We start from the raw sequence: 8,702 nt of genomic DNA, 5'->3' as shown, positions 1-8,702 counted from the left end.
TACAAGAAAAATCATCTATTATAACATTTAGTTGCTTCCCAAATTGAAAGGATGGAACAAATAACTGTCATTAAATGTCAAAAAGCGGATTTTTAGCGAAAAAAGACGGTGATTTCGAAATTCCCAAATAGATGACAGTTATTTGGTGTCATAATATGTAAAAGGATTTAAAAAATTAATTGTATATTTTAAAATAAAAAAATAAAGAATTTTCACCAAAACCCTTCATGCACAACCCTCACGCAAAATCAGTGGTTCGAACGCCGTGTGATTGGATTTTTCTTTCAATTTTTCCTCTCTAAATGAATTTCCTCATTTCTAACAGATCCATTTGCTTTTCCTATCTTCATTTCCCAGCTCCCAATATTCTATTTCACCGGCAAAATCCAAATCTCATAATCCATTACTAGAAGAGATGCCTTCCAAAAACATCCATATTCTGTTCCACCGCAGATTACAATCTGACGAACTCCGCAAGATACGGCGGCTGGGATGATAATGGACTTGTAAGTGATTCAGATCAATTCTGTAATTTTTTGGTTTCCGTTGGCATCGATCATAAGAGACATTTGTTCATATTTTTCTTTGGGTTTTTATGTGCTCTAGCCATTTCCAAAGTTAAAGTTTCATCAATTGTTGTTTTTCCAACTTCCGTTTTTGTTTTTGCTGTTGGCTTATCTCTTGGATTTGTTCGTGGTGGAAGTATAGATGAGCTAAATTTATTTGGGAATAAAAATCGGGGGAAAGAGGAAATTTTGGGGTATCACACTGAAAATTTAAGAAATTTGGAGAAGTTTTTTGATGGGTTTGCTGTTAAACTTGATAATTTGAAATGTAGCATACAGAGCGCCATTGATTCTAGGGAAATTACACTTGAGGATTTAGAAAGCTATGTCAAAGTCTTATGTTGCATTAAGATCCTTTCTGCATTTGGTTTTTTTTTTTTAATTCATAAGGTGTATGTGGTTCGAATGTTCACTTGTTATTCTAGTCTGATTTGCAGAGGAAAATAGTTGTTTTCAGATTGAAAAGTTCCAAATCCATATATTGTTTACTTGATGCATTGAATAGCTTTGATATTTCTCTTATTCTTAATTTTTCCTCTTTTGATTGTCAAATGTAGGATCAAAACAAGAAACATCACCCATTAGATTTGAATACACTGAAAGGTCACGGAGATTCTGCCACTGGATTATGCTTCACCTCAATTTTTCCTCTTTTAATTATTTGATGCATTGGGTTGAATTCTAAAATGAATGTTGTTTTTTAATAGGTCTTGTGCAATTATAGAAGTGCAGAAACATTCTCAATAATTCAACAATCACTTTCACTTGGATGCTTTCCAAGAGTAAAAGTGGTTCATACATCAGATAAGTACGAAGGGCAAGTTTATGTTCTAGAGATAAATATGGAATAGCTGTGGTTTTTGTGATGACACTCACATCCTCTTTCCTAGTACTCATAATGGTAATGATATGGAAAACTCACATCCTTTTCATAATCACTTACATTCTCACCATTGGTATTGTGGAATTGGTATATTTGAGTTCTGTTCTTTACAAGTTTGACCAAGGAGGCTAGCTCCCTCTAGCTTTTGCTACTGCTTTGATGACAATCATGTATGACTTGTGAACTTTAGAAGTTATTTATAGTCACTTTCAATTCTGCTTTAGTTTCCCTTTTTAACATCACAACTTAGTATTATTTTTGTACTTCCCTTGATTTAAATGTTATTTCTATAGTTTGTAATTACGACGTTATTTCTATAGTTTATAATTATGGGCCTTATTTCTATAGTTTGTAATTATGGGTCTAACCCAATATTATTGATTTCTTCTTTTTTTTCTCTTAAAAGAAGAATTCAATATTTAAAATTCATTTATAAGTGTATTCGACAGAGAATGGCTGGGGTTATGAATATTAAAAAATTAACTTGTGTGTTTTTGTGGTTGTATAATGTTATATGTGTAGATTACCTAAAGATGGATTACATTAACTTGCAACTTTTCAGACCCATCTAGGACAGACAAAGCATGGAGTTAAGGTATTTATTGTTTATAACAAATCAATATTATCAATAACACAACCCTCTTATAAATACTAAAGGTCTAACGTTGAAGTGAATGTGCTGTATTGTTGAATCAATTTTATTTCCTTTTATTTTCTTACTAGGTTTTGCCAGAATCCATTCGAGCAGCGAAGCCATATTTGTGGCAATTCATTGATGTATAAGCATTTTTGTAGGTTTGGTAGAAAAATTTCTGATATAAATGTAGTTATTTAAATAGTTTGTTCGTAACAAACCATATATGTACCAACACTTAAAGCGATATTATAAAGTGTATGTTTCTTTATATTAAAGTGTTCACCGTTTTTTTCATATGTGATTATATTGGTCTGTGTAATTGGCAGGGCAACATGAAAAACAGGACTGAATAAAAAATAATGCAAGAAAAACAGTGATTAAAAACAAAATTATGACATTTAAATGTAAAAAAAACTGTCATCGAAAAAGTTTTATTAACAGTTAATTAATGTTATGAAAAGTGAAATGATGACAGTTAATAAGTGTCATAAAAGATAAATAATAACATTTAATATTTGTTATACAATATTAACAATGACAGTTATTCACTGTCATGAAATGTAAACAATGACAGTTATAATCTGTCATAAGATATTGAATTCGTGACATTTATTCTATGTTATAAAAAAAATCGCATTTCGTGACAGTTTTGGAGAACTGTCATAAAATACTTTTCATGAATGTCGCATCAATGACTGCAAAAAACTGTCACGAAAACTTTTAATGACAGCATTTAACTGTCATCGTAGGCCCTTTTTCTACTAGTGATCGTGTAAAGAAATTTTAACGATCGTGTACCAAAAGAATTAAAAAAAATTGTGTACCAAATTTTGAAAAAAAAAATAATTTAGATTTGGGCCCCCAAATCTTAATGATCATGTAACCAAATTTAAACATAACCAAATTAAACGATTGTGTATCAAAATTAAACGATGGATTTGAAAAGATAAATTGTAGTCATATTTAAACGATCGTGTATAAATTGTAGCCATATCTAAACGATCACGTATCAAATAATAAATAAATCTAAACGATCGCAAATATATTATGCACGTGTTGTTTATAGCGTGGTTGACGGGACATTTTTGGTATTTTACATGATAGGCCTTTGGGCTTTTTCCGTTTTTGGAATTGTTCTATAGAATGTAAATATTTTGTTGCTTTTTTATATTTTTGAAAAGATCCGGATTTAAATCCTAAAACTCACCAAAAAAAAGACTTGGGTCCTTGCTACAAAGTGTCTAAATAGTCCTAAAACAACACAAAATCAACAAATAAGAGTTTCCTAAGTGTTAAAGACAAACTAAAAAATTTGAATCGCCCGTAATTGAAATTTAACGTGGAACAAGAGTTGTTAATGTCAAACCTAGATGAAAGGAAAAAAAAAGTGCTTCTAGCGTGCAAAACACTTGTTGTCACTTGTGCTTTTGCCGGAGAAGAGGATGAAGATGCAAAGGTAAGAAGGATGAAGAAGAGGTGAAGAAAGAGGAAGGTGTCGCGGATGACTCACACAAGACAAAGGGAATCCAGAGAGAGAGATAGAGAGAGAGGTTAGGGTTCTTCTGAATCTATCGAATATATACATTCCAAATTAACCAAAAAATTTTTTTTATTCTATTATGAATATTCTACATATTTTTAGGTGTCCATAACCTGCTTAGATTATAAATTCATCCAATAGCATCTCCCATAAATTTTCATAACTTTCATGTCCCCTATTTATGTTTGGTTTTATAACCATTATTCTCACAATCCTATAAATAGAGGTTGTAGAGATCATTTGTATACACACCACAATTGAGTTCAATTGTCTTCTCTTCTTCCTTTCTTCTCTATTCTTCTCTTTGGTTGTTTCATTGTTCTTTATTTCATAACACGTTATCAGCATGAATCTCTACTACTTTAAAGGCTTTGTAGAAATTGATTTTGATTCTTGTTAAAGTCCGGCTAGAATTATCTCCATAGTTTTTTAGATATTTAGAATTTCGTTCAAATATGGCGAGTATTTTGATTTTGATGATTTTGTCGTATATATATGTATTTGGTGTATTCATCATTAATCTTCTCATCACCATCATTCATATTTCTTGAATTTAAACATAAAGTTGAAAGAAGATGAATTTAAAAATTTGATAACTAAGTATGCAATATATGTTAATTATGAAATTGTTTGCTAAGGTACATTTGTTATTAGTTTTACAATTTGATTTGATCAAATCGAAAAACTTTATTCATATTTTCATATGTTCGACAAAAGTTGCATGTACTTTATCCTCATACTTTGGTAGAATGACTAAATAGAAAAATTTGCAATTGCATAGAGTTAATGAAAAAACAATCTTTGATTGTTGGTTTCAAGTTATGTATGACATTTCATGGTAAAACTTTGTGATGTTAAATTTTGGATGCACGAAATATGTATATCATGACATATGTGTTGAATAAGTATATATCGACTTACCCAAGTAGAGGAGAGTTGACTCCAAACTACACTTACCGTAAAACCCAGGAATTCGAGCGTCAGTTCTCTAACACCTTCAAGGATCAAAAGTTAACTCGACCAATAAGTCTAACGTTTTATTTCAATATTTATACTTGATAGAAAATGTTAGGAACTCCTTAAATTACCCTTACCAAAGCTCATCGGGACTTAGCGTGGATGGAAACGACTTGAGTGGCTCGGTGAATAGAGAGATTGACTTGGAAAAAAATCGGCTTGGTTTGGGAGGCAACTCGGCTTGGGTCGGTTCGAATCAGCTCGACTTGGCTTGACTCGACTCGCGACTCAACTCGGCTCTGTTTAGGCACGATGCGAACCGTTTGAAACCAACGTACACGAGCGACTGGCTTTCGAGGGAATGCCAGTGGCGGCGCTTCGTGGACGACAGGTGAAGAAGCAGTGGCAGATTGATGCGCAGACGGCAAAGAACGACAGGGATAGAGACGGAGGAGTCGATGACACATTCGACTGAGGGCAATAATGGCTGGTGAATGATTGTGCTTCGAAGAGAGATGACGAGCGGCGACAGATCTGGCTTCGCATCTCCGTGGCTATTGCCGTTGTAATGGCTGGAGAAGAGGAAGAAAAGGTTGGAGGCGGTCGGCGGCGATGCATAAATGAAGAAGAAGAAAGAGATGGAGGGGGTGGGCGATCGACGATTGGGTAATGGTCGCCGGCGTGCTTGAACGGGGAAGAACAGAGATGGAGCTGGGGCGGTTGCTGTTGGTAGAGGAAGAAAACGAAGAAGGGAAAAAAATTAGGAGGGGGCTGGCGGTGCGCGGAAGAAGGAGGAAAAGGAATTTTTAGGTTTTAAAAAAAAATATATATATATATATATATTAAATAATAATAATAATAATAATATAATTTATATTATATTATTATTATATTATTAATTTTTTTTAAACCAAATAAAAATTTAATGCCTAGAAATTTTTAATACTCAAAATCAATATAAAGTGTTGAAATTTACATAAAAAATTTGGGATGTTACACACTGGCCCAACATCAGATGCTCCTAAAGTTGTAGGCATTAATGAACGACAATAAGCATCTCCCACAAACATCGTATGATACTAGGCATAGAATTAGGCAGCTTGCGTACTTTCGCATGAAATATGAGTCTGATCTTGTGTGTCGACAAAGCATGCACATGGACAGGTGAACATTTGCTGTTCTATGCCATTTACTTAGGACTGTAACTGGTCTTTTGTCGATAAAGATTGTCGATGTTGAGGAAATGGTTGTCATGTTCTTGCACGTCCTTGTCCATGACATGTAGAACCGCATCATTTAATGGGAATTTGAACAGTCTGGTGAGACAGTATCACAACATTTCAACCTTGTTTTCTTGGCTGTGCTATAACTCTACAACGAGTTGATAAAGAAACCGATGCCAGTAACTTCCAACTGCACTGATCAACGTTGAAAGTGTTTCGAGGTACGCGTATTCGAAGTTATTTATATGTCACGTATCAGTACGTCCCACTAATGTATGTGCATTTCTTTAAATCTGCAAAATTTCCTTGGGGCGTTGGACGAGATGTACATAAAGGTCAACATGCCCGCAGCAGATCGCCTTACGTTCAGAACGCGTAAGGGAGAAATTGCCACTAATGTACTCGATGTATGCGACACAAAACGAGATTTCATATACGTCTTGGCCGGTTGGAAAGGATCCACAGTAGACTCGCGGATTCTCCAGTATGCTCTTGCACAACAAAACGGACTACAAGTGCCAAAGGGTATTTACAATTTTTAATCCAAACACTTTGTTTTGAAATTCCATATTGAACGCGCATAAACCATTAGTTTTCGTAACAGGATATTACTATCCATGCAATGCAGATTATCCAAATGCTAAGGGATTTCTTGCACCATACAAAGGCTAGAGGTACCACTTATAAGAGTGGCGTGGTGGTGGAAATGTCCCAACCACTGCAAAAGAATACTTCAACATGAAACACTCATTGACAAGGAATGTGATTGAGCGCGCATTCGATGTTCTGAAGGGTTGGTGGGCAATACTTCGTGGGAAGTCGTACTATCTCCTCCAAGTGCAATGTCGTACCATCCTAGCATGTTTCCTCCTGCACAATTTGGTAAACAGAGAAATGACAAATTGCTAAGTCATTGACGATGTTGACTAGGGGAAGTTCTTATACACAACGACCACCACTATAGACGACATTCAGTACATTGAGACCACAAACGAGTGGTCTCAGTGGCAAGATGAATTAGCTAACGCGATGTTCACCAAATGACAATTACGTAACGCTTAGCTAAAACAATTTCAAATTAGAACCCCTCGATGAATATCTAATGTATGCGTGCATGCTTTACATTAATTGAGAGTTAGAAATTATATGTCATAATATTGTTTGCCATTTATTGTGTCTTGAATGTGGAAATGTAAAATTGCTAACGTGTTTCATGTCTTTGTTATCATTTGTCATTTTCAGTATGACAACCTCGTCCAGTGCCTCTAGACATATATGGATAAAGGAGGAGGAGGGTACTCTTGTCAAATGTTTAGTGGAGTTGGTGTCCATAGGGGGATGGAAGTCCGACAATGGTACGTTCCGGCTAAGTTACCTAGCTCAACTGGTACGCATGATGGCCGAAAAGTTGCCTGGATGTTGTGTCCGAGCAACCACTGTAATAGACTATAGAATTAAGACACTTAAGTGGACCTTCCAGGCCATCACAGAAATGCGGGGGCCAGCGTGCAGTGAGTCCAGCTAGAAGGACGACGCAAAATGCATAATTGCAGAGAAGGAAGTCTTTGATAACTAGGTTAGGGTAAGGAAAATAACATAAACGTGACAATACTTGCGCATTGTACATTTAGTTTATAATTTTCGTATCAGTAGTTTAATGTGGTCCTGTTTTTTATGCAGTCGCATCCTGCAGCAAAGGCCTCCTTAACAAACTCTTTCCCTATTACGACGAACTTGCTTATATGTTCGAGCGAGATAGGACGACGGGTTGCTTTGCTGAAACATTCGCCAACATCGGGTCTAACGAGCCTGTCGGGTATGAAAGGTTTGACATGATGGATGGGAACTCCAGCCTAGGGATTGACATATCCCAAGATGATCTATGCGCATCATGACCTGCTTGCGCGTTAGACAGTAGGGCTGGATCAAGCAGATCAAAGAGAAAGAGGGGAAGCCAGTAGGAGGGTGAGCTTGACACCATACATATGGTCCTCGAGTATACGTTTGACCAACTTAAGACTATTGCTGAGTAGCCTGCACGCGCCCTTGCAAATGACACTCATGTCCCCTAGAAATTCTTACGTCTATTGCGTGAGATGCCGACCTAAGAAGTTTGGATAGGGTGTTGTGCCAAAGACAGCTTATGTCTCGTATAGACAACATGCAGGGTTTCGTAGAGATGATTGACGATGAGAGGAAGAACTTTTGTAGCATCCTCTTATGAGACATCTCCAAATAGTTTATGTCCTTTCTTGGCTGACTTACTTGTTTTTTTCTTACTTCACTTGGACTATGTTTTTTACTCTTCTTTGTATTCGTACTGGTTGAATTTTTTTTCCTATGTACAGTACTTGGATCTCTGTATGATTTGTATTATTTTATGCATATGTTTTTTTTTTTTGTCCCTTCTATATCCCTTCAATTTGGTTTAAAATGTTTAGTTCAAATTAAAGAAAAAAGTAACAATTCGAACAATATGGCGTTCAAGTGCTAAATAATAAGTAATTGAATTAATGAATATAAATATGAACGTATGCATTAGACCATGTAATGAAATATGTTTTAAAAAAATGTACGACGCTATCGCTAATTACAAATACACAATAACTAGTTTGTATTTGTAAAAAATGACTTAGAATGAAATTAGTACAATTTGTTAACAAATTATTTCGAAATTGGACAACCGTATTATCTAATTTAATAACATTAGACATGGAAAAAAAAAAAGTAAAATTGCAGTAAGAGGGGTTTGACGTTTTCATAATAAAAAATATGCAATAATAATTTTTTTGGTATATGTACGATGTGAATTTTTTAAAAAAATATTAATAAAAAAAATATTCATAACCTTACCTATATAACCCTTCCCCCAAACACATCTTATTCATAACACTAC

The 8,702-nt window shown here is 35.0% G+C and overlaps 1 long non-coding RNA gene across 1 annotated transcript; it reads left to right on the top strand.

The window, feature by feature from the left end:
* Positions 1 to 234: 234 nt before the first annotated feature.
* On the top strand, positions 235 to 2,380 carry LOC127148766 (uncharacterized). The gene is made up of 5 exons (XR_007819850.1): positions 235 to 506; positions 1,124 to 1,169; positions 1,274 to 1,467; positions 1,972 to 2,044; positions 2,173 to 2,380. It is a non-coding gene; the product is annotated as an uncharacterized LOC127148766 (long non-coding RNA).
* Positions 2,381 to 8,702: the final 6,322 nt, after the last annotated feature.

This window comes from Cucumis melo, chromosome 4 (assembly GCF_025177605.1).
Source record: "Cucumis melo cultivar AY chromosome 4, USDA_Cmelo_AY_1.0, whole genome shotgun sequence".
NCBI lineage: Eukaryota > Viridiplantae > Streptophyta > Magnoliopsida > Cucurbitales > Cucurbitaceae > Cucumis > Cucumis melo.
The sequence above is the reverse complement of the archived record's forward strand: the minus strand, read 5'-3'. Positions and strand labels throughout refer to the sequence as shown.